The 26,740-nt window shown below is 41.7% G+C and overlaps 1 long non-coding RNA gene across 3 annotated transcripts in view; it reads right to left on the bottom strand.

Annotated features, from left to right (window-relative positions):
* LOC135228762 (uncharacterized) overlaps positions 1 to 26,386 on the bottom strand; it is an 81,064-nt gene extending 54,678 nt beyond the window's left edge. For all 3 annotated transcript variants that reach the window (XR_010319592.1, XR_010319590.1, XR_010319591.1), the window contains exon 1: positions 26,124 to 26,386. This is a non-coding gene — a long non-coding RNA (uncharacterized LOC135228762). The remainder of the gene's footprint in view (positions 1 to 26,123) is intronic.
* Positions 26,387 to 26,740: the final 354 nt, after the last annotated feature.

Below are 26,740 nucleotides of genomic sequence, written 5' to 3'. Positions count from 1 at the left end.
TTAGCCAGCAATTCACCGAGTCAGCCAGTTGGGCTGCGCTTGGTTGGATAATTCTCCTGCCGTTCTTGCCTAGGCCTACTCACGCAGCTGCAGAAGCTGATTAGTCTAGGCTGGCCAAACTCACATGTCTGGCAGTTGTTGCTACCAATCAGGTGGTACCAAATGTCCGCTGAACTATGTGTGGCCATCAGGCTAGCCAAGCTTATTTACATGGTCACAGAAGGGATCCCAGCAACAAGAGTGGGCACATCCCAGTGAGCAGACACTTTTCAAGTCTCTGCTCGGGGCACTCTGCTATTAGCTCCTTGGCTAAAGCAAGTCACATAGCCAAGCTCATAGTCAATGTAGAAGAAGACTACTCAAGGCATGAAGAAAGGGAGGGGAATTTTGCTAGCCATTTTGCAATTGTCCTATCACAGTAGTGTTAGAGTCAGATTGAAGGTGTAAGACTAAATATGGAGACAACAAAGATAATTACGATAGGGATAATATTTCCTGACATTTATTGAGTCTGTATTATGTTCAAGGAGCCCTGGTGGTGCAGTGGTTAAGAGCTTAGCTGCTAACCAAAAGGTAGGCAATTTGAATCTACCAGTCACTCCTTGGAAACCCTTAGGAGTGGCTCTACTCTGTCCTATAGGGTCACTATGAGTCAGAATGGACTCAATGGCAACAAGTTTTGGACTATGTACAAAGTACTCAATATTTATTATCGCATGTAATTCTCACACAACCCTATGAAGTAGTTATTAGTATCCCCATGAGAAAACTGAAGTACGGAGAAGTTCAGTAACTTTAGCCAAGGCTACTCAGAGAACAAGTGGTGGAGCTGGATTTCAAACCCAGTCAGCCTGGGTCCAGAGCACAAGCAGTCACCCACCATGCCATACTGTCCCCTCTCCACTAGCCAACACACAAGAGATAATGCAAACCTGAAGTTGAGTGTTGGCAGTAAGAGGGGATGGGACGGTTTGAGAGGTAAAATCAATAGAACATATTAATTAATTGGATGTGGGAGTTAAGACACAGGGTGACTCAAAGATGACTCAGATTTCAAACTAGCATGACAGGATAAAGAGCGTGAAACCGGATGTTACATTAGAAGTTCTGACTGAGGCACTGAGCGATGAGAGAAATTAGATGTCAAAGGTGGATGTATGAGGCAGACCAGCTAGATAAAAATTTTCAAAGAAAGCACCCAGGAATTGGTTATACGATTCTTAGGAAGGTCCTCATTCAGATCACAAATAGAAAATATTCCAGGGAGTGAGAATTTGAGAATTTGTGAAAGTTTGTTTGGAAAAATCTCAGCTGTGAGTAACACAGGCATGCATCTAAGGGAAGGGCTAGAGGGTGCTTTCCATTCATCCCAAGCCCAGTGAGATGGCTCAATGGTGTCACTTGGAAAGTTTGACATGTGTTTCTGGCAGGCAGAGGACACAGGGCACAGGTTCCAGATTCTTCCTGAGAAAACCAGAGCAGCTTGTGGCTACAGAGTAAAGAGCCATACCTAGGTAGTGATTGAACAGCCTTTGGATCACAGATACGTGAATCCTGGGGATCAAATATGGAACTTGCAGCAGGAAAGTGAGGCTGGGGCATTACATAGCAACCCTATGCACAACAGGACAAAATGCTGCCCGGTCCTGCACCATCTTCACAATCGTTCCTATACTTGAGCCCATCCTTGCATCCATTGTGTCAGTGCATCTCATTGAGTGCCTTCCTCTCTTTCGCTGGCCCTCTGCCAAGCATGATGTCCTTCTCCATGGACTGGTTCCTCCTGATAACATGACAAAGTCTCAGCATCCTCCCTTCTAAGGAGAATTTTGGCTGTCCTTCTTCCAAGACAGATGTGTCCATTCTTCTAGTAGCCCATGGTATAGTCAATATTCTTCACCAACACCATAATTCAAAGCATCAATTCTTTTTCAGTCTTCCATATTCCTTGTCCAGCTTTCACATGCATATGAGGCAATTGAAAACACCACAGCTTGGGTCAGGTGCACCTTAGTCATCAAGGTGACACCTTTGCTTTTTAGGACTCTAAAGAGGTCTTCTGCAACAGATTTGCCCAGTGCAATACATCACTTGCTTTCTTGACTACTCCTTCCTTGGACATTGATTGTGGATCCAAGTAAAATGAAATCCTTGACAACTTCAATCTTTTCTCCATTTACCATGATGCTGCTTATTGGTCCAGTTGTGAGGATTTTTGTTTTCTTTATGTTGAGATGTAATCCATACTGAAGGCTGTAGTCTTTGATATTTATCAGTAAATGCTTCAAGTCCTCTTCACTTTCAGCAAGCAAGGCTGTGTTATCTTCATAATGCAGGTTGTTAATGAGTCTTCCTCCAATCCTGATGCCCATTCTTCTTCATATTATCCAGTTTTTCAGATAAATTTTCTCAACATACAGGTACAACCCTGACAAACACTTTCCTGACTTTAAACCACACAGTATCCCCTTGTTCTGTCTGAACAACTGCCTCTTGATCTATGTATACATTCCTCATGAGCACAATTAATTGTTCTGGAATTCCCATTCTTCACAATGTTATTTATAAGTTGTTATGATACACACAGTCGAATGCCTTTACATAGTCAATAAAACACAGGAAAACATCTTTCTGGCAGTTCCCTGTTGATGTACTACTACAACCGCTTTTGAATGATCTTCAGCAAAATTTTACTTGCATGTGATACTAATGATACTGTTTGATAATTTCAGCATTCTGTTGGATCACCTTTCTTTGGAATGGACACAAATATGGATCTCTTTCAGTCAGTTGGCCAGTTACTCTCTTCCAAATTTCTTGGCATAGACGAGTGAGCACCTCCAGTACTACATCCCTTTGTTGAAACATCTCAACGGATATTCTGTCAATTCCTGGAGCTTTGTTTTTCGCCAATGCCTTCAGAGCAGCTTGGACTTCTTCCTTCAATACCCTTGGTTCTTGATCATATGCTGCTTCCTGAAATGGTTAAACGTCAACAAATTCTTTTTTGGTACGGTGTGTATTCCTTCCATCTTCTTTTGATGCTTCCTGCCTCGTTCAATATTTTGCTGAACAATAGTAAATGGTAGTAAGTATTAAAATTAATATAATTTCTAAATCATATAATCCCTCGAATCTGGCCTTTAGCTTTCAAAAGTGTGAATACTGGGAGTGTCCCAACTCAGAGTCCTTCTGGCTAAGAACATCTTCACTTAGAGTCCCCGATCTGCAGAGCCTGGTTTCTTTCGATTCTGTACTAGGTTTCCTGTCTCACTTCTAGATCAAGAGAGTCTGGATACACTTCAGATAAACACTCTAAAATGATTTCCTGGAAGCTCACCAAACTGAACGTGTGAATCCTCCCCAGTCTGTACAATTGAAAACAAGTTATATAATTTCTGCTTCTCAGGGAGGAAAGGGCTGTGCCAAACAGACAGCACTGGGACCGTTTCCTGTCATCTGGACTCATATTTTAAATAAATAACGAAGTGAACGGCACAGAAATGATGAATAATGAAATGGTAGAACTAGAAATCAAAGAGCAATGGGGACTACAGAAGCTATTTCTGTCTCTCACTGAGAATTTCTAATGGTTTAGGCTAGGTGTTTATATCTAAGGGAGTGGATTATTTTTAATGTCTTTGAACACAACGCCTCCATGACAACCATCCTTGCCTAATGTCTACAATGCACTTCTTGGATCTAAACATCCCTGAAGGATTAAGGACAGCTTGAGGCTCACGCTGAATGTGTATGTTTTTCCTTCAGTTATTGGTGCCGTGAGCTCTCTCAATTATTTACAGAATTTATTCCCCAACGAGGAAGTTATTTTCTGCAAAGACTGAAATTATTGTAAATTATTGTAAATTTTTGTCTACTTTCTCCTTTCTTTGCTGGTTAACTGTCTCCAGTCCATCCATTTACAAAGCCATCCTCTGGGATGGCATTAAAGTCTTTTAAAAGATGGAAAACAAACAGAGATCAGATTTGAACCTTGGAAACATTGTATTTCTGGCTGTGTCTTCCCCTCCTACTCATACTCTCAGGATGCCTTGTGGCATGTTTAAGAAACATTTGCAGATGGGTAAGTATTTTTAGAACTTTCAGGATTCTGAAATCTTTATGGAAATCACTGTTCTTCAAAAAAAATTCATGCAGATATCTAGAAAATTTAAATTTGATGGTTGACACTGTGGTGTCTTAGTTCTCAAACTTGAATGATCACCAGAACCACCTGGGGAGTTCATGAAAATACGTAGTCCTGGGTTTTTGTATAAGAAAAATGAAGTCAGACTTTCTGGCAGAAATGCTCAGGAATTCACATGTATGTTCGAAGCTCTCAGGTGATTTGATGACCAGCCAGCTTTGGTCATTTCAGCCCAACTGAGCCTACCGAAACAAAGCCAAACCTGTTGCCATTGAGTCTAATTCTGACTCATAGAGACTGTATAGGACAAAGTAGCACTGCCCCGTAGGGTTTCCAAGGCTGTGATTTTTACCCTTACAGAAGCAGACTGCCACATCTTTCTCCCATGGAGCTGCTGGTAGGTTTGGACCACTGACCTTTCAGATAGCAGTCAAGTACTTCACCACTGAGCCAATGGAGTTTCTTATTGCACCAAAAAAAAAAAAAAAAAAAAAACTGTTGCTATCAAGTCAATTCCAACTCACAGCAACCCTATAGGGAAGAGTAGAGCTGCCTCATAGAGTTTCCAAGGAGCAGCTGGTGGATTCAAACTGCCAGCGTTTTGGTTAGCAGCCAAACTCTTAACCACTACACACCTGCCATAAAACATCAAATGCAGGAGCTGTAGCAAGCAGGCAAAGGGTAATAGGAAGTAAGGTTTACCCAGAAAATTCCCAGGGCCTGGATAGGACAAATCAGGCCCTTCTTCAACCTATAAGCCAACATCTTTTAAAGGGTAACATGAATGAGTTGGGAGACGACAGGGCATAGAAGAATATTGCTTACTCTCTGCCATCAAGAAGCTCAGAGTCTACTCATTCATTCACCAAATATTTATTGAACACCTGCTATGTGCTAGGTACTATTCTAGGCACTGGAGACACAGTGGTGAACAGGCATAGGTTTTGTCCTCCTGGTACATGGTGTTTACACAATTTACATTCCTTTTTTAGAAAGTAAACAGGTAACATATGAGATTGGCTTTGACAGTGAGGTTAGGCAGCTCCTTAGGCAGAAGAGCTACAGCACTTACGTGAACCTGAGAGTGAGTGTCTCCTTAAACTCTGCAACATAGATGCCTCACCTGCTTCACTCTAGCCCCAGCCCCGAGATACAGAGTTGTCCTAGGTGGGATCATAAAGGCAAACAGACAGTGAAATGCATGAAATGTTCAGAAAATAATGAATAATATCATGTGGCTTATTGTTGTTAGGTGCCACCCTTTCGGTTCCAACTCAGAGCAGCCCTATGTACAACAGAATGCAGCTCTGCCCAGTCCTGTGCCATCCTCACAGTTGTTGCTATGTTTGAGCCCATTGTTGCAGCTACTGTGTCAATCCATCTCGTTGAGGGTCTTCCTCTATTTTATCGACCCTCTACTTTACCAAGCATGATGTCTTTCTCTGGGGACTAGTCCTTCCTAATAACATGTCCAAAGTACACAAGATGAAGTCTTGCCATTCTCACTTCTAAAGAGCGTTCTGGCTGTACATCCAGGAGAGATTTTTTCATTCTTCTGGCAGCGCATGGTATATTCACGTGGCTTCGGTATTGTTAAAACAAAAATAACTTTAAGCCAATAATAGAAATTGATTGAACTTTACTTAATATGTATTTGCAAATTGGGGCACCATTTCCAACTCATAGAGACTCTATGGAACAGAACTGCTCCATAGGGTTTACAGAAGCAGACTGCCACATCTTTCCCCCACAGAGCAGCTGGTGGGTTCAAACCATCGACCTTTCAGTTAGCCTCCAACCACTTAACCACTGTGCCACCAGGGCTCCTTATTTCCAACTACAGAGTCAAAAATATTCCAAAAAAAAAAATCTTTCAAAGATTCTTATACTCCAGCTTATTGCTAATAATTATACACTGCCATGGAAACAGAGCCAGAATAGTGTTTGTATAACAACTTGTTGACATGCAACATTTCTTGAAGAATAATTCCAATAATTACTAATTTACCCTGAAGCATAGCTCCTGGTCTGACCATTAGAGTTTCTATTGTTGAAACTGAAAATAGATAATTCTTTTAAAGAGGAAAATACCCAAAGCAAAACATTCTTTACTAATTAAGCTAGAAAAAAAAAAATTTTTTTTTTTTTATTGTTTAACTTAAAAAGATGGCTTTTAGGAAACCAGTTTTCTCAAGGCTCAAGGTTCAAAGGCCATCTCAGGGCAATAGTTTGGGAAGTCACTGGAACCTCCATGGAATCCAGAGATCTGTATTCCACGAGAATTAAGAATTATATTCCTCAGTATAGAGTGCACAGGGTAGGTGGAAGTGGCTGGAGATATTGCAGCAGATGAGATGAGATACCAGCTATAATACACAGCCAATTTGTGAAATTCCTTTAATGCCAAGTTCCTTTCTCTATATGATAATCATATAACCCCTTTTATTTTTTAGAAAGAGCACTCTGCTGGAACTGTTAAAATGACAGCGAGGGGGAAAGATTTGAAGGCCAAGAAACAACAACAACAAAGTAGCTATTGCTCCACGGCCACACCCAGACTCCCTGAGGGACCACGTAACTGGGCTGAGGGTTGTGGGGACCATGGTCTCAGGGACCACCTAGCTCAACTGGCATAACATAGTTTATTAAAAAAATGTTCTACATTCTACTTTGGTGAGTAGCATCTAGGGTCTTAAAAGCTTGTGAGTAGCCATCTAAGACACTCCCCTGGTCTCACCCCTTCTGGAACAAGGGAGACTGAAGAAAACCAAGGACTAATGGACCACAAGTACTATAGCCTCCACCAGACTGAGTCCAGCACAACTAGATGGCGCCCGGCTACCACCACTGACTGCTCTGACAGGGATCACAATAGAGGGTCCCGGACAGAGCGGAAGAAAAATGTAGAACAAGATGCTAACTCACACACACACACACACAAAAAGACTAGACTTACTGGTCTAGCAGAGACTGGAGAAACCCCAAGAGTATGGCCTCTGAACACACCTTTACTTCAGTAAAGAAAATTCACTCCTAAAGTTTACCCTTCAGCCAAAGATTAGAAAAAAAAAACAGGCCCATAAAACAAAATGAGACTAAATGGGCATAGCAGCCCAGGGGCAAGGAAGAGAAGGCAAGAGGGGACAGGAAAGCTGGTTATAGGGAACACAAGGTTGAGAAGGGGAGAGTGTGGACAGGTCGGGGGGTGGTTGGCAACCAATGTCACAAAAAGATATATGTACTAATTGTTTAATGAGAAGCTAGTTTGTTCCATAAACCTTCATCTAAAGTACAATAATAAAAAAATTTTAAAAAGCTATTACAGTAGTTCTGGAAAAGGGTAGTCAACATCTGAATTGAGGCAATGGCCTAAATGGAAAGGAGACCTTGGTACTCAAGCTATAGGGATGCAGGGAAGAGAAGAAAACTTGAGGGCCACCCAAGTTGGGTAGTCTAACTATACCCTCCATTGTAAGTGAATGAGAAACAAATGAAGAGAATAAAGTAAACTTGCCTGATTCATCCTTGGCACTGTGTGACAGGGAAAAAAAAATTTTTTTTGTAATTCATTACCACAGACCAGCCCTCACATAGACTTGTGGTCCAAATTCATGCTAAATTATGTGGTAAAACACACACACCTCAAGCATAGAATTTAAAATTAGTCCTGGGTAAGCAATAAACCAGGGCAAATTGCAGAAGCCAGCACAAATCCTCTCTGGCCTCAAAAAAATCTCAGAGACAAAGTCTCAAGGAAAATTAACATCTCACAGTATAAAAACACAAAACTCAGAGAAACAACAAAGCGTGATTGAGAACCAGGAAAAACAGCAGATCATATAATCAAGCCCAAAGAGACTTCAGATATTGGAACTATAAGATACAAAACAAAATAAATAAATAACAATGTTTTATGTGTTTAAGAAAATAAAACAGACTTTTGAAAATATGAGCAAGAAACAAAAGAGTAACCAAGCAGATTTGAGGAGAAAATAGAACTTCTAGAAATAAAAAATGAACTCATTGAAATAAAAAACTCAGTAAATGGATTGAACAGCAGATCAGATACAGCTAAATAGGTAATTAATGTAAGTGGAGATACATAGAAAGAAATGATCTGAACTCATCCCAGATAGGCAAAGAAACGGAAAATATGAAACAGATGTTTGAAGTCATAGAGTGTGAGAGGGTTCAACTTGTGCCCAATTAGTCAGAAGGAAGCAACAGAGAAAATGGTGATGAGGAACTATTCAAGGAAAGTCTGGTGGAGAATTTTCCAGAACTTTAAAAGATAGCAATTCTCAAACCCAGGTTGTTTTCTTAAGAAATTTTTACCTAGACAAAGACGTGAAGCTTCAAACACCAAAGAAAAAGATTGTAAAAAGGAGGAAAAAAGACCACTTGCAAAGGAATGATAATTACACTGACAGTTGAATTCACAGAACCAAAATGGAAGCCAAAAGACAGTGAAACAATATCCTCGTTGCACAAAAAGAAAATAGCTGTCACCATATATATATATATAGTCACAACAAATGAATAAATGTAACCAAAGACTTCAATTAAAAGATAAAGACTATCAAATTGGATTTTAAAACATTTAACAATAAGTCATTTACAAGAAACACACCTAAAACATTAAGGACACAGAAAAGTGAAAGGAAAAGACTAGAATATCGGTCAGGGTTCCAGAAAAAAACAGCACGTTCAAAAGGCTAATTGAAGAGAGGTGTGAATAGAGGTGAAGGATCCAACCAGGGATGATAAAGCATCCAGGGACTTGTAATACTAGGAAGCTGTTACCACTGGTTTACTTCCTCTGGACCTAAAGGAACATGGGGAGGAAGCAGCTATTGGAACCAGGAAGTTGCTTGGAGCCATGGTAGATCCACTGCTAACCCACAGGACTGCAAGGAGGGAACCAGAGGCATAAATACCCTAACCTCTCTTTTCTCCCTTATTCAGTTCTTCTGTTGGTACAGGAAAACCCAACCAGAAGCCAGAGGATAAGGGGGCCTGGGTTATGCTTTCCATGGGGGTGAGCCCCTTGGCCAGAAGGGAAGAGTGGAGAGAGTATCTGAAGATGCAAATGGAGAATATCCAGCCCAGTTGGAAAGCTGGGTCAGCAAGTACTACTAAAGGAAAGCTGGTTTATCTACATTAATACAATAGAATATAGACCTCAAAACAAAAAGCGTTACTAAAGATAAAAAGGATCACTGCCTAATAACAAAAGATTTATTTCATTAAGAAGATAATTCTATGTTTTAGAATAATGTACCCTCATAACACAAAACATGAACGGTCTGAAAACATATCACATAATGCAAAAAATAGAACTGGGAGAAACAGGCAAATCTATCATTAAAACAAGAAAAACATACCTCTCTAAGTAATTGATAAATCAAACTGTCAAAAAAATGCTTTTAAAGAATTATGGATGATTTGAAAAGAACGGTTAACAAACGTGATCCATTGGATATATAAAGAACATCAAACACAGTAATTAGAAAATATACATCCTTTTCACGTACACATAGAACATTGACGAAAACTGATCACATGACGGGCCACAAAGCTAGCCTCAAATGTCAAAGGAATTGGAGATCTACAAACCTCAATCTATGACCATATATCATTAAGTTAGAAATCAAAAACAAAAAATAACAATGAAAAAAACTCACGTTTAAATTTTTTGAATACACTTCTAAACTACATGAGAATATATATTTAGAATTGAGTAAAACATATGGGATGCAACTAAAACAGTACTTAAAGGAAAATTTTTGTATTTAACACTTTTTAAGGGTAAAAATTATCGAGCCAAGATCCACCTTAAAAAATTAAAAAATTAGACCCTGCTTAAACCAAAAAAAAACCAAACCGGTTGCCAGTCGAGTTGATTCGGACTCACAGTGACCAGATAGGACACAGTAGAACAGCTCCATAGGGTTTTCAAGGAGCGGCTGGTGGATTCGAACTGCTGACCTTTTGGTTAGCAGCCAAGCTGGCAATCACTGCACCACCAGGGCTCCAGACCCTGATTACCCTCCACGTACTACCCCAAACTCTCCACTGGCTTCCCGTCTCACTTGGAGCAAATGTCGAAGTTCTACAAAGCTATGATGCTCTGGTTCGTTCCCCCATGTCTGCCCCTATGAGCACTTACTCCAGTGCAGCCACGTGCACCTCCTTGTTGTTCCCCCTTCTGCCTGCAATGTTCCCTTGGAGATATCCTCATGACTTTGTCCTTGACCCTCTCCATGTCCTTACTTAAGTTTCACCTTCTCTGTGAGAACTTGCGATCTATTTCTTCTCCCCCAACCCTTCCTACTCCCTTTGTTGTTATTATCGTTAACTGCTTTCTAGCTGGCCCCAAATTACCTTGCTTTATTTTTCTCTGTACCATATGTCACCATTTAATACTCAAAGGAGCCCTGGTCGTGCAGTGATTAAACACTAGGCTGCTAACCAAAAGATAGGCGGTTCGAACCCCACAGCGGCTCCATGGGAGAAAGATGTGGCAATCAGCTTCCGTGAAGGTTACAGGCTTAGAAGCTTTATGGGGCAGTTCTACTCTGTCCTGTAGGGTCACTATGAGTACACGTCAACACTACTGTGCACAACAACACTCAACTCCACTAAAAATGTAAGCTCCATGAGGACAGGAATGTTTTGTTTTGTTTTACTAACTACTGTATCTTTGGCAACTAGAACTGGAACATGGCATACAGAATGTGATGAATAACTACTGGTTAAATTAATGACTAAAGAAGTCAAAGAAAAGAAGGAAGAACAACAATAAACCCAAAGAAAGTAAAAAACAAAGATAAGAACAGAAATTAATCATTTAAAAAAAGCATAAAATACAGAGAATCAACAAAACTAAAAATCAATTTTTTGAAAAGACTACTAAAACGGACAAATATCTGTTAAACCTCGTCAAGGAAAAAGAAGACAGAGATAAATAATATCAGGAATGGATCAGGCTAGGTAACCACAGAAGTTTCAGAGATTAAACGGATAAGAGGATGTTATAAACAATGTCTGTACGCCGTAAGTCTGAGAATGGAGAACAATGAGCACATTTCTAAAATAAGGTAAAACTTAGAAAACCAACTCAGCAAGTACTAGAAACCCTAGAAGATCACTTAAACCTATTTGCAAAAGAACGAACAAAGAGGGGGAGAGAAGAAGGAAGGAAGGAAGGAAGGAGAAAGGGAAGGAGAGAGAGAAGGAGGAAGGGACTAATTAATCCAAAAATCTTCCTGTGAAGAAAATACCAGGCCCCAAAACGTCTTTGGAAAATTCTATTAAATTTCAAGGAACAGATCATTGAAACTAACACAAACTGTACCAGAAAGTAGAAAATGAGGGAAATCCTTACAACTAATTTCCAGAGACTAGCGTAACCTGGCTACTCTCCAATCTGATAAGGACAGGAAAACCCATTATCAAAGTAGGTGCCGACACCCCACATGAACATAGGAATAATCCAAACGCAGCAATGTGCAAACGGACAATTTACAACGACCAATCTGGGTTTATACCAGAGTCCAAAGCAGGTTTAAAATTAGAAAATCAAATAATGTACTTTGCCATGTTAAAAGATGAAAGAAGAAAAACCGCATGACTGTGTCAATAGATGTAGCAAAAAAACATTTAAAAGCATCCAATAAAAAATAAACAGTCGAATTGTCTAAAATGAGACAGGGGCTCAAAGTAAGGATAAAGCTGTGTTATTAAAAAAAAAAAAAAAGAGTTGCGTATTTTCACCTCCTGAGTATATGGCTTGAATATTTGTAACTTCTGAAAACATAGTATTAATCTTTCTACATGTCAATAAATACAGGCATACAATAGCATTTTAAACGGTTACGGTTTGCTCCATTACGCAAACTATAATTTATTGTATAATCACCAATTGATAGACATTTAGGTTATTTCCATTCTTTTGTTATCATTTGTGTGTGTGTGTGTGTGTCTTCATATCTTTCTACAATTACTTCAATACTTGTTTAGGATAAATTCCTCAAGGTAAAATTTCTCAGTCGAAATGATGTACATGTTGATTCACAGTGACAAACTGACCTCCAGAAAAGGCTGTCACGTCAGGGCAAGGACATGCTTATTTCTCCATATTCTCACCAACACTTTTAGTGTGTGTGTGTGTGTGTGTGTGTGTTTTCATTTCAAACCATTATTTAATAAGAGACACTCAATTTAAGAATCTACTCCCTTTGAGAAACGCATTTCCTGATCAGAGGCAGGAGAAGAGCCCCTAAAGTACATTTCATAGACTCTCCTAGCCACTTCCTCAGGTGATGCTCAGAGGGGTGCCATCAGAAGCCACAGAAAAGTGTCCAGGCTGGACAATGCCCTGAAAGCCAACCTCATCCTACTGATAGCTCTCCTACCTCCTTCACCTGGACCCTGCTGGCGGGTCTTCATAAACACGATGACAGACAAAAAACTCCCAGGCCCAGAAGCGATACCACTTGTCCTTAAGGGATAATTAGTTCATAGACTCTTAAATATTAATGCTAGAAGGGATGTTGGTGATCACATCACCTGGTAGAATCACTTCATTTGATAAACAAGGCCAGAGAGTGAAAGAGACTCATCTAATCTCATTCAACAATTACTCATTCTGAGACAACTGTGTATCTAGATTCTGATCCTTACAGTGTTCTTTTCAGACACCTAAAATTTAAACATTAAAAAAAGTTAAAGAAATAGATAACAAAGATAAGCATAACAAATTCTACCATACATTTAGTGCTGACTCTGTGCCAAGAACCGTACTAGGAGCTTGAATTTTATTGATTCTAATCCTTAAAACAAGCCTTCAAGGTAGACATAATTATTCCCGTGTTGCAGATGAGTAAACCAAGCCTCAAGGAGCATAAGTATACCTCCTAGGATCACACAGCTAGTAGAATGCAGAGCCGGGATTTGAACCCAAGTTTCTCCATTCCAAAGTCCACACATGTGCCACTCATTAGACCTTGGAGCTCAAAGTAAAGCACTAATAATGGTCATTGCAGGTTTGAAGTGCTTTGAGTGGTAAGAAATGGAGAGGCTCAGTGTTGCCCAGGAATCCTAGAGAAAATTCCAAAGAGCCAAGAGACACTTCCTCACCTCTGGATGCTATCTGGTTTGTTAAAAGCTCATTAAACCCAATATTCCTAACATCGAATCTACTGGAGGTTTTAGCATGATGGATTCTGAGGTTAATGTTAAACTATTGGGTTCAAACCAAAGTCTTGCACCAGGGTACGTTAATGCTAATCCCTCCACCCGAAAAAAAAAAAAAAAACTTTGAGGACAAACTACTTTGCAAATATTTTCCATCGATTTCCAGTTATAAAGACGTGTTTCAGACAAAGTTTAAAACGAAAATTGGCTTCTGAGTATCAACTATCTAAACAATACTCAGTTTTCATTTTCTTGATCCATAATGCATCATTCAATTTCCCTTTAACTTTTAAGAAATAAAATTCAACAACATAATGAATATGAAAATAACATTAAAAATTCTAACCAGACAAAAATGAACTTCCTCAAAGTTCAAAACGCATTTTTTTTACCCCTTGTCTAACTCAAGACAAAATCAATTCCCTTTCCTCTCCTTCTTCTTTTATTAACTAATTACTCTCTCTGCTAGGCAACTGATTAATTTTCTTCTGAGTGTATTTCATCAACTTTTTATAATATCATTCTGGCTTGAAGTAACAAGCCAGAAATATAGTACAGCCTATGGCAGCTTAATTCAGATGAATAAAAGATTCGCCTCATATGAACACGGTGCCTGGCAGTAACGAGTGGTAGCAAGATTAACTCAGACACCTATTACCATAGTCAGGTGTCTTATTTGTTTCATAGGGAGTCCGTGACTGGTGCAAAGGGTTAAAATATGCACTTGAGTCTGGGAAGACAGGGTAGGCATGGAGGTTGGAGCTTGTAAATTGGAATTGAGATGCGAGACGAGGTACAGTGTAAATACCACCCCACTCCTGGAAACAAAAGGCATAAGAATGCCCTAACTAAAGCATAAAAAAATATACATATATCAGTATGAAAAACCAAAAAACCTTGGGAAATTGAAGAAGGGGAAGGATCTTTTTTCCATTTTCTGATATTTGAAGGAATTGTTGCTTTTAATAAAGTAGTAATGATTTTGATACAATACTAGAATGATAATAGCACTGTACCAGTCATGGTAAGCAAGAAGAAGCCAAATGTTTTCAAATTGTAATCTCATTGAACCCTGCAAAGTGGGCACTCATCTGCCCATACCCCACCGTAGAAAGACATGAGCCTGTAGGTAGGGACGCAGACTGCCAGACTAGCAGGATTCTTAACTGTTTTTTGTGCCATGGTCCCTTTGGCAGTCTTGTGATGTCTATCGACACCATTTCAGGGCAATGTTTTTAAATGCATAAAATAGATAAGATTACAAAAGAAACCAAGGGTATTGAAATAGTTCTATCCATGGATTCCACTGAACCAAGACTTGGTAATGGGGAGAGAGAGAGATGATTGCACACCAAAGCATGAGTTTAGAACTGGAAACACCAATTGGCATAGTTACCCTGGCACTGCAGGCATGTGTTGGGAAATGGCTATGAGAGAGAGAAAGGGAAAAGAAACTCAATGAGTTAAGCAGCCAGAGGGTGGAGTAAAGCAGCCAGAGGGTGGAGTAAAGCCTGCATCATTGATGGTCACCTGACATACAAGGGTCAAAGACCAGGGCAGGTGGAACACCCACTGTTAGCCTTGTCCCACCCACAGCTAAAAGGCCTACAAGGAGGTGGCCTGCAAAACAGGCCTGCAGGGGGTCACACCAAACTTGGAATCAGCAGGTGTGAGAGATGAGCTAGACGCAATCCACCCCAGATCCAACTTGAAGGAAGGCATGGGGCAACCAGGCTGCTTCTGTTTCAGCAACAACACCAAACTTGGCTCACTGAGCAAGCAGTGGCAACCAGGACTGATGTCTGGAATTGGGACAGGAGTCCTCAGGGATCATTTAGGAATCACATGGGGAGGGCACCAACAGGAAGCTGACAGCACCTCAAGTCGGGTAACTGAAGAAAGTTTAATAACGGTGCTCTTTATAAAGATGTGGGTAGGTTTAAGGGAAACCCAAAAGGGTTCAGTATCCTGGATTAGCTGGGGACACCGACCATTACCATACTTAAAGGGGAAAAGGAAGAAAGCAGTTATCACAATCCAGAGAGAAGGGCACAATAAATATCCTGGCCTCACTCTCTTCCACCTTCCAAATCCTGTGGATGCTTCCCATTGGCTGAACTTCACAGAAGCCAGAGGTCAAGAGAGTCCCTTGGTGCTGCATTCCATAAAGGTCAGACTCAATGGGGCACAGAGCAGGGAGGAGAAGAATGGAGAGTTGATCTAGAAAGCAAGCAGAAACCAGCCAAAGATAATTTTCACAGGGAGGGGAAAAAAAAGGTATTCGAAGCCATTTGATTTGATAAAAATAATTTTTACCTCATTTTATACCACCATATGGATCAACAGGAGATATCAATGACATCCATTTTCCACATAGTGAAACCGCACCTCGGGGAGGATAAGTAACTTAATAAAGGTTAGTAACAAATGATTAACCAAAATGAAAGTCCACCGTAAGTCTTCTTGACTCTGGAGTCCACACGTTTAGCCACTCCGCCATCCTAATTCTCACAAGAAAATTCTAGAAGTGGAATTGTCTAACTGCTACAAGACTGGGATATAACCCACTCTCACATCTTGCAGCTCAAAATATTTTTTTTTCTTAAAACTATGACATATGGACATTTTCATGTAAAACCCTCCATGAGAGAATCATAAACTCATCTATGTGGACAAGCAGGAGAGAAAGCGGTCTATGTTTGGAAATAGTCAACCCAAAATAACAAATACATTAACATTTGAAAGGGAAGAGTTGCTTGTCTCCGTCTGGGCAAAGCTTCAGTTTTCAGAAATCCGTGATCATGAAAATGAGGCCTGAGACGAAGCCAACATCGCTGATTTGTGAGAGCTTAGAAAGCAAGGCTGATGAGGCAAAAATCCATCCCGTAGACTTTATATTCAGGGAGTAATGGGCAAAAGGGAGGACTCTTTTCTTTCCTTAGCAGCTTTTTGGAATAGGAATGTATTCTGTATCTACTTGACACTAAGGAGGAAGCCTGGTTCAGAAAACACAGTAGCGTTCTTTGTTTTGCTAGATTTAAGGACAGTTGATTCTGTCCTCAAACTGTCCCTGTTCTTATAATCTGGTAACGCCTAAGAAATGCCTGATATCTTTTCAAATGCCTGGCAGGTGTCTCCACCTATTTAGACATCTCTATCTACACATACTTCAAGGTAAATTCAGGCCTTTTTAGACTCTGCAGTAGGGAAGATCCCAGGCATCAAGGTAGAAAGGTATTTAGCAGCCCTGGTGGTGCAGTGGTTAAAGCGCTTGGCTGCTAACCAAAAGGTCAGCAGTTTGAAACCACCAGCCGCTCTGCAGGAGAAAGATGTGGCAATCTGCTTCCATGAAGATTACAGTGTTGGAAACCCTATGGGGCAGTTCTACTGTAGTCCTATAGGGTCGCTATGAGTTGGAATTGACTCAACAGTAGTGGGTTTGGTTTTGGGGAGTTAGGGACAGGCACTACAAGCAGACAAAGTAGCACCACAGCTCAACTGAGACAAATATGAAAAATGGGGTAACTTCTTCTCCACCATCTTGGTACACAGTCTGAGAAGCTAAGGCAGGCAACCATGCCAGAAAAAAGCAAAAGAGAAACAATTTGAGACCAAAAGATAAGACCAAAAAACCAGGGAGTCTTATTTGCCCAAATTGTTTCAAAGTTTCCCTCTTTAAAAAAAAAAAAATGCTTTTGCAGCATCTGTGAGCTACTGCGACATCATAGAAGGTGTCTAGAAAGACTGTAATAAGAGGCCCAGGCCTGTCCACTCAGTTCTGTGGGGCATGGAGCAAGCTTCATCTCTCTGAAGTTTCTGTTTATCCAACTATAAAACGGGGATCACAATGCCGTGATCACAGGGTGACAGTGAGGATTAATGGGGCTTCCCGCCTCTCTCTTTACTTATCCATAAAACTTTACAAGCTCAATCCCTCCTAAGCTCAATTCTGCCTAAATCAGGCTCTATAACACAATTGGAAATTTACTTGAGAAAGGTCTGAAAAACACCCATGAGCTAAACTGAGGTATCAGTGTCAAAATATAGACCTCCCATTATATTGCAAATGTTCATTTGTAGTTGTCATGGATTGATTTGCGTCTTTCAAAAACATGTGTTGTAAATCCTAACCTCTATATCTGTGGTTATAATCCCATTGAGGAGCGGGTTTTCTTTTTTATGCTAATGAGACAGTATTAATATGGCGTGTCTTGAGTCAATTTCTTCTCAGATATGAACGAGGAAGCAAAGAAGCTGAGATCGGGGAGGGAGATGGCCGTCAAACCACATGAAGATCACCAAGGAATCAAGGAATAGAAGCTGAAAAGACACAAACAGCCTTTCCCTAGAGCCAGAGCCCTGAATTCAGACTTCTAGGTTTCCAACTATGAGAAAATAAATTTCTGTTTGTTAAAGCCACCAACTTTTGGTATTTCTGTTATAGCAGCACTAGATAACTGTCATGGGTTATGGAATTGTGTCCCCTAAAAATATGTGTCAACTTGCCTAGGCCATGATTCCCAGTGTTCTGTGATTGTTCACCATTTTGTCATCTGATTTTCCTACGTGTTGTGGATCCTACCTCTACGATGTTAATAAGGCAGGATTAGAGGCAGTGATGTTAATGAGGCAGGACTCAATCTACGAGATTTGGCTGTGTCATGAACCAATCTCTTTTGAGATGTAAAAGAGAGCAGAGAGACATGGGGACCTCAAACGACCAAGAAGCACGAGCCAGGAGAATAGCACGTCTTTTGGACCTGGGGTCCCTACGTTGAGAAGCTCTTCGGCTGGGGAAGACTGATAACAAGGACCTTCCCCCAGAGCTGATAGAGAGAGAGAAATCCTTCCCCTGAAGGTGGCATCCTGAATTCAGACTTCTAGCCTCCTAGACTGTGAGAGAATAATTTCTCTTTGCTAGAGCCATCCACTTGTGGTATTTCTGTTATAGAAGCACAGGATACCTAAGACAAGATACCTAAGACAGTAGTTGAAGAGGGAAACAAATTTGGTCATTTTGTTCTATAGACCTACAGAATACATCATGCTACTTACCCTTGTTGGATTTATCTATTATTCCTTTAGACTGTACATCCCTGGAGGACAGAGCTTTGTCTTTTATTTCTGTAATTCCAGCACATAACATAGGAACTGGTACAGCCACGGTGCTCACTCAATAAGTGCCTATTGAGTGAATGGATGGACGGATGGATGGACAAATGAATTATTCCCCCCCAGCCTCTGTCACAGGCTGTTATGAGAATCAAGTAACATGTGGAAGTTCTCTGGAAATTACAAAGTGTTGCAAAGGAGCTCAGGGAGCTGTCTTAATTTTCTCAGTCCGTAAGAAAAAGATTGCAAGTGTTTTCAAGGCATAAAAAGTGATGGTTAAGAGCCCAATCTCAAGGAAAAAACATAAAAGTAAAAATGTTCCCACAGAATTTATGAGTACGCAACAATATATGTATGTAGCCATGTAGCCATGGTCCCAGGTAATCCACAAAGTTAAAGTTCCATTCATAAGCCTCTGCTTCAGAGGGCAGGCAAGCACAATTTATATATCTATGTTTATGTCTATGTCTATGTCTTCATCTACGCCTATGCCTACATCTGCATCTATATCTATATATGTTTTGTTTTGTCTTAAATTTCCTCTCTACCGCTAGCAAATTACCCCTTAAATCCAAATTCATTCTTATTGCCTGCTCTTTCAAAATGGATCTGGGTCCTTTAAATATTTTTTCTCTGCCGACTAAATAGAGCACGTTAAGTCTTGTGAGGAGTAGGCATTGGAGAGATTGCAGGAGGAAGGAATTTTGCTTCCTGGCTCTGGTGTGCTCTCTCAGCAGGCTCCAGCACCTGGCTCCTGTGGCAGGGTCAGCTTCTCCAACGTCCAGCTCCTGCAGCCCTAACGCTTCCCCCAGTGCCAGCTCCTATAGTGCACAATGACCTACAGCGCCAGCAGCCAGCTTCCCCTGTCACCCTCCTGGAGCAGTTTTACAGCTGTGTGCCTCTAGAGAGATACCTCCTCAGGAACAGTTTTCCCTGGTTAGAGTGGATTTCCAGCAAATTCCATGAGGACAGGCCCAGGACGATGTCTCTACCATCTAGTGAGTCGGGGCCATGCCCTCTCTAACAACGTCTGGATCTCAGCCCTGGGAGGAAGTAGGCTCTTCCTTGGGCTTTCAATCTCAGCCCTAGAGGTGACGGCTGCTCCTTATATTATTTAGAGGTCTCTTTACTTCTTTTTTTTTTTTTTTACTTCTTACTAGCCAATTCCTTGTTACCCCATTCCTGTTATGTTTAATAATTCTTTATATTAAGCTTTGTTTGTTCAGACTGCTGTATGGTTTCCTCTCTTGGTGGGACCCACGCTGATTCATTCCTCAATAACATAAAAACTTTTAGTAAATCACTGTCTGAAATAACTCATTATATGAATGACTCACTTCGCTTAGTCATGCTGCTATATTGCACTCATTCATTTATCCATTTATTTAACAAACACTTGTGGAGCACCTACTATGTACTGGGTGCTGGGGCTATAAAATCTTGCCCTCCAGGAGCTTCCAACCCAAAGCAAGCTAGATAAAGATAAAAGTAAGAACAAGTATAACCAGTTAATTAAACAGGGCAAGCCAACCCATAACCCATTGCCGTCCAGTCAATTCCAACTCATGGCAACCCTATAGGACAGAGTAGAACTGCCCCATGGGGTTTCCAAGGAGAGGCTGGTGGATTCGAACTCCCAACCTTTTGATTAGTAGCCGAATATTTAACCACTGTGCCACCAGAGCTCCAAGTGGGGTACAAAGATGATTTTTTTCTAAACACTCTCCCCAATTGTGCTATGTTAAATCACTCTTTCCAACAACATCTCCGGTGACTCCTGTAGCTTTCTGATCATTTTCAGCTATTAAAGCTCCAGTTTTAAACCCGAACATAAATGTTATCTCTTCCTCTGCCCCTGGTCAGGCTTGACCCATGTGAGCGGCAGAGCAGAGGATGGTGTGGTCTGCTTCAGCGGCACCTTGCTCCCTTCCCTCCGATGTGCTGGGCGGGGAGGGTGAAGAAAGAGAACAGCATCTCTTATAACTGATGCTCGTTCGCTCATGGAGTACAGGAGGCACGTTCTTTAGGGAGACTGGGGGAGCCTCCCCACTGCAGGATTCCAACATGGGAGATCTGGCCCCAGCCCAGCTTCTTCTGGATGTCCTCTCAGCTCTTGCCCCTGGCGGTACTCCATGCTTCCTGCTGGAGTCCCTGTGCCCAGCAGGCACCCCTCTTGCCTTGGATACCAGCAAGCTGCCTCAAGCCCAACGCCCTTCCACAGGACCTCTGGAGCCATGGGACATTCATGATCTCAGTGCCAATGCTGAGAGCCCAGGCAGATGCCCCCTCCACACCATCATCTCGTTCTCCTTACCCTGCTCATGTACGCCCAGGGCCCACCACCAACCTTAACCCACTGCCTCAGCAGTACTCCACCAAGGAAAGGGACACCAGGCTCCCATTATTGCAGGCACCTCCAATCCCTGCATTTGATTCTCTTTGAGTAGCATCCTCACTTGGCGTGGGGAGAAAGAGGGAAAACCATGATGTAGTGAGTTTGAGGGAATTGGGAACTGATCAAGAAAAGAGACATGAACACGAGACAGCGATGCTGTAAAACAAGCTATTTACTGGGGGCCAAAGCACTAAGAGTCTTATCCAGTATCTGTCCCACACAGCAGGAGGTCTTCCCCACGAGAAGGGGAAGAGGGCAAGAAAAACTCCAGGGAAGAGAGAAGGAGGGAGCTTAAGAGTCTCTAGCAATGGAGTCTCTAGCGATGGAGTCTCTAGCGATGTCCTCCAGCAGGAAGGTGGGGAGACTCTGGTCAGAGAGCTCCAAAGGACAGCAAAGCAGCATCCCAGGGCTCTCATACCTACAGGATTTTATCTTACATAGCAGAGTCCCTTGGTGGTGCAAATGGTTAAGAGCTTGGCTACTAACCAAGAGGCTGGTGATTTGAATCCACCCAGAGGTACTTTTCAGTTGGCTAGCAGAGAGTGGGTGCAGGTTCCCAGGGTATGTAAGGCAGGTGTGTTCCAAGTGGCTAAAAATCTTCTTATTTGGGCTATTTTTAAAAGAATTGCGTATGCACAAATTTGAGTTTGGAGCCAGTGGGCATTTTAGGGGAGAGACTAACAGACCTCAGCTTGCTACGAAGTAAACAACTTGAGGCCAATACACAGAGGCCATTTTGACTCATTTGGGTAGTACCTGGGAAGGGATGGGCAAAGCCATGGCACTCCCCACCAGACTGACAGCCTATGGTTTCAGAAATGGGCCTTTCTACCCTTCCCAGCCTTCATTTAAAACGTGAAACAGGGCCTGGTAGTAGCATTTCCAAGTCAGTTACTGCTCATTAAGCCCTGGGGTGGGTGTTAGGTCCAATTATTAGTAACTCTCCTTATACTGTGAGATAATTAGCATCACTTTCTACCCAACATTGGAGCATTTAGATAGTTCTAAACAGAAAGTCCCTCTCAGCTTCCTGTCACACAAGTAATCGACATATTAAAACACAGCATACTAAGTACCATAATAGAGATATTCTAAGGGTACCTAACCCAGGCTTGAAAGGGTGCCCCAGAGTAAGTGATCTCTGAGTTGAGCCCTGAAGGACACATAGGGTTTATCTAGGCATAGAGTAGGGGGAGAAGGTGCCAGGAGAGAGAAGATCTCATGTGGAAGTCTGGAGGACAGAAAGTGGTTCCTTCCAAGAATTGCAAGTTTTTCCTTCAACAAATATTTACTAGTGCCTGCAACATCCCAGATGGTCCCTAGGTGGCACATCTTGCACTCATCTACATTGGCAGTTCGAAACTACCCAGCAGTGCTCCAGAAGAAAGGCCTGGCAATCTGTTCCCATAAAGATTACAGCCAAGAAAACCCTATGAAGCACAGTTCCACTCTGTACCACATGGGGTCACCATGAGTCGGAATCAACTCAACAACAACGGGTTTGTTTTTTCTTTTGTGGGGTGGTTTTACAGAGTGCTGGTGTCCCTGGGTAGTGCAAATGGTTAACATGCTTGGCTGTTAACCACAAGGTTGAATGTTCAAGTCCACCCAGAACCTCAGAAGAAAGACCTGGCAATCTACTTCCCAAAAAAATCACCCATTCAAAACCCTGTGGAGAACAGTTCTACCTCTGACACACATGGGGCTGTCGGCAACTCGTCTGGTGTTTTGTTTTGTTTTGTTTCACGCGTCTACTGTTTGTGTAATTAGGAAAAAAAAAAACTGTTTAAAAGAATTTTTTTTAGGGACAAAGATTGAGCTCTGTGACACGTTGCCAAAAACCTTCCTATAGATGGGCCCACGAATGTTTCTCTCATGACCATACTTACTTTGTGCCAAATATATCACCATGCTTTGTTTTCTCATACTTCCTTCAGGAAAATTCTGGAATCATCAACTGGTAAAAGGACACCGTTTGAGGGGGATCAGTAGCATTTTGTACCAGGCACTGTGCTAGGCACTTTCCATAAATCATTGAATCTAATCCTCTCAACAACTCCAATAGATGAGCATTCTGTTTTGCATTTAACAAATGAGAAAATAAAGCCCAGAAAGGTGAAGTAATTGTCTAACATGACAAAGATTTTTTTTTTGTTTGTTTTTAATCATTTCTTTGATTAATCAGGAATTATTCAGATACAGTTCTTACGTTCCAAAACCTATGCCCCTTCTACTATAAAAGTCAGCTTCCTCCTCCAGCTCCGAGAATGAATATCCTTAGTTAAATTGCCCCCCAAGCCAGTGGATTTAATCTGGCTGGGGAGATTGAAACACAGCAGGGTGGAAGCGGTAATGCCTTCCACAGCCTCCTTCAGTGAAGGCCTCGTTGCCCAGCTGCTGGGAGGGCGGTCTGTGGACAGCCTCCAGCTACCAGCTCTCCCAGGGGTTTTGCTCCAGCTGCAGATGGGGGTTTTGAAGGGGAGAGAGTAAGCCTGGGCTGCTGTCACGGGTTGGCCCCTTGGGAAGCTCTCTGAGATGCAGTTTGTTGCCCAGAATGTACATTAGGGGGCGCCCTTGGCGTCGATACCTGTGGAAGGGAGGGAGTGAGGAAGGGATTGCAGACAGGGAGAAGTCAAGCTGCTACGCAGGCGCGAGGACTGCCTTGGCCAACCCCACGGTGAGCTCTGGAGCTAAGATGGCCCGTCAGGATTGTCCTACACAAGGCTGACATGGCCATGCCTTGATATCCCTGCCTCCATCAGTCACCGGAGGCCAGCCTCCAAGGAAGTGCTTGACCTCAAACTGAGGCAATCCACGATGGAACTGACCACTGAAGGCCGTCAGCCGACAGCACTCCCAGTGGCTGGGCAACAGTCCCTCCCTTGAAGGAGCATTAGGGCAAAGATACCTGTCCCCATCACAGACTGAAAACAGATTGAAAGTCTGCATAAGGGTGGGTTAGATCTCAAGGTCCTACCCCTGTCTGACCCCTGTAGGGGAAAAAAAATGTTTTGTCCTTTGGAAAAATGTACCAGGGAAGCACCAGACTCTAGAAGACCAGGAATAGTGGAAAATTGGGCTGAAGTGCTGGATTAAACGCAACGGATTCAGTGCAAGTCTGCATCCTGAATGAGGGGACGCCCTCCTAACTCCCTTCCCAGACAAGCTCCCAGAGCTCCACTGCCAAGCTGGAAAACCCCCAGAGCAGGGGATAGGAGAGTCCTTCTTAGGATAAGCTGAACAGCCCCAGAGAAAAGAAGAACACCGGCTAAAATCTCAAGGGGGTGCTCACCACCCAGTCACCCTTCAATGGAGACTATCAATTAACAAGCCCCAGCGCCACGCACAGAGCTTCTAATCTGTTTGCTCACGTCTCACTCTTCATTCTAACAGATTACCTGGCATTTAAAGAAAGGCTTGAACATGTAATCAAAAAACCAAACCCAGTGCCGTCGAGTCGATTCCAACTCATAGCAACCCTATAGGACAGGGTAGAACTGCCCCACAGAGTTTCCAAGGAGCACCTGGCGGATTCAAACTGCTGACCCTTTGGTTAGCAGCCATAGCACTTAACCACTACACCACCAGGGTTTCCTGAACATATAATACAGAGGGAAAATTAAACAAATAGAAAAAGGAAGTGAAAGAGACTGAGCCATGCAGGATATTTAAAAATATATCTATCTTGTAAAAAAAAATTAAAATTACTATGCACAGAGTCATAAGAGATATTGTCACATCCATGACTCAAAGGTAGGCTGCTATTTTTAAAAAAAGCAACAAAGAACCAAAAAGAGAAAAAGCTTTTGGAAACTAAAACTATGATAAACCAAAAAAATCCATTGCTGTCAACTCCAACTCATAAAGACTCTAGAGAACAGGGTAGAATTGCCTCATAGGGTTTCCAAGGAGCAACTCATGCATTCGAACTGATGACCTTTGGTTAGCAGCCTAGCTCTTAACTACTACACAGCGTGAGAATCACAATTAAAAATTCAATAGAAAATTTAGAATAGTACATTAAGGAGCTTTCCCAAATGATAGATAGAAAGAAAGAAAAGGAAAGGAAAATGGAAAACTAAGATTTACAGGATAACGTCATGAGGCTCACTATCCAGATAACTGGAGTTCTAGAAATGAAGACGGGAAAAAACAGCAGAGGGAAATAAAAATTGAGAAAGCTTCCAGAACTGAAGCATGTGAACCTTTGGATAGAAAACAGCCATTTAGAACCAGCACAATAAACGAAAAAAGACACATCCCCAGATACATCGCTGTAAAATTTCAGACCGCTAGGAATTAAAGGAGCCCTGGGAGCACAAACCTTTAAGTGCTCAGCTGCTGACCTAAAGGTTAGCCTTTCATACCCACCCAGCAGCTCTTTGGGAGAGAGAACTGGTAATCTGCTTCCATAAAGATGACTGTCTAGAAAACCCTGTGGGGCACTTCTACTCTGTCAACGGCACCCAGAAGGAAACAGAAGAGATATTAAAAACTTCCAGAGAGGAATGGAGGAAAATAAGCCAAAGTATAGGATTCAGGAAACAGAAGACCCAACAGAGGAGTAGGAGGGAAAATGCCTAGGATGACAAAGAAGGGCCAGGAGAAGAAGCCCAGAGACCATGGAGTCCTGACCGGAACAGAAAGGTAGATGACCCGAAAAGGGAGGTGGGTAGGGGTAAGTGGAGTAGAACTGCCCAGGTATCTGCTAGAGAGTGTGGGAAGAATTAGCAAAAGAAAACTAATCAAATAGAATGATGCAATTACCAACTCCAAGAAAAGTGATACAAAAGGAATTGTAATCTTAGGCTGTACTTGGTTTAGCAGTAAATAATATGTGCTTGTAAATAATATTTACATAGGCATAGCTGTGTAAACACTGAATATCACTGTAACCAGAAGTGTCAACTAGATTACACTGGGAGGAGAACAAAACCAAAGTAGTTGGATGGCCAGGTGGGATGGAAGCTAACTGTTGATTTAACATAAAAGAAACCAATGAATAATGTATGACCAGAAAATGTCTAAAACTGATAAATCAAAAGACAAATGAGTTAAGATAGAATTTAGGAATTGAGTATTGAGGACTCTCAGATGCAACAGCTAGATGAATAAAAAGCGGCTGCCTCCCAGGAGGAGAGGTGGGAGGTTGGGAAGTGCAAGAAAGTATTATTTCTCTGAAGCCTTTGTGTTGTATTTGACTTTTTAGCTTTAATAATGAAATAGGTTTAAATTTAAATAAATAGAATAAGTGACTAAGCCGAAACATACCTGTTGCTGTCGATTCCAATTCAAGGCTAGGAAGATGCAAGTCAAAACCACAATGAAGTATCACTTGACACCCAATAGAATGGCTACAACCAAAAAAAGGAAAATAACAAGTGTTGGCAAGGATGTGGAGAAATTGGAATCCTACTTGCTGGTGGGCTAAGGTCAATGATTCAACTGCTGTGGAAAACAGTTTGGCAGTTCCTCAAAAAGTTAAATATAGAATTACCACATGACCCAGCAATTCCACTCCCAGATAGATACCCAAAAGAATGGAAAACTGGCATTCAAACAAATACCTGTACATAAATGTTCAGAGCAGCACCATTCACAATAGCCAAAACGTGAAGACAGCCAAATGTCCACCAAGGGATAAATGGATACACAGCTTGTGGTAGTTACACGACATTGTGAATGCACCTGAGGCCACCTAATGGTTCACTTTAAAATGGTTAATTTTATGTTATGTGAATTTCAATTCAATTTTTGTTTTTTAAAGACCTTTATGGATATAAATAGAAAGAGCCAAGAGGAGGGTTTTAACTGCCCCAGTTTAATCCAACAGAGTCTGGAGGCTAGCATCAATTCAATTCAATTATCAACTGTTTTTTCTGGACTGG

This window comes from Loxodonta africana, chromosome 27 (assembly GCF_030014295.1).
Source record: "Loxodonta africana isolate mLoxAfr1 chromosome 27, mLoxAfr1.hap2, whole genome shotgun sequence".
Classification (NCBI taxonomy): domain Eukaryota; kingdom Metazoa; phylum Chordata; class Mammalia; order Proboscidea; family Elephantidae; genus Loxodonta; species Loxodonta africana.
The sequence above is the reverse complement of the archived record's forward strand: the minus strand, read 5'-3'. Positions and strand labels throughout refer to the sequence as shown.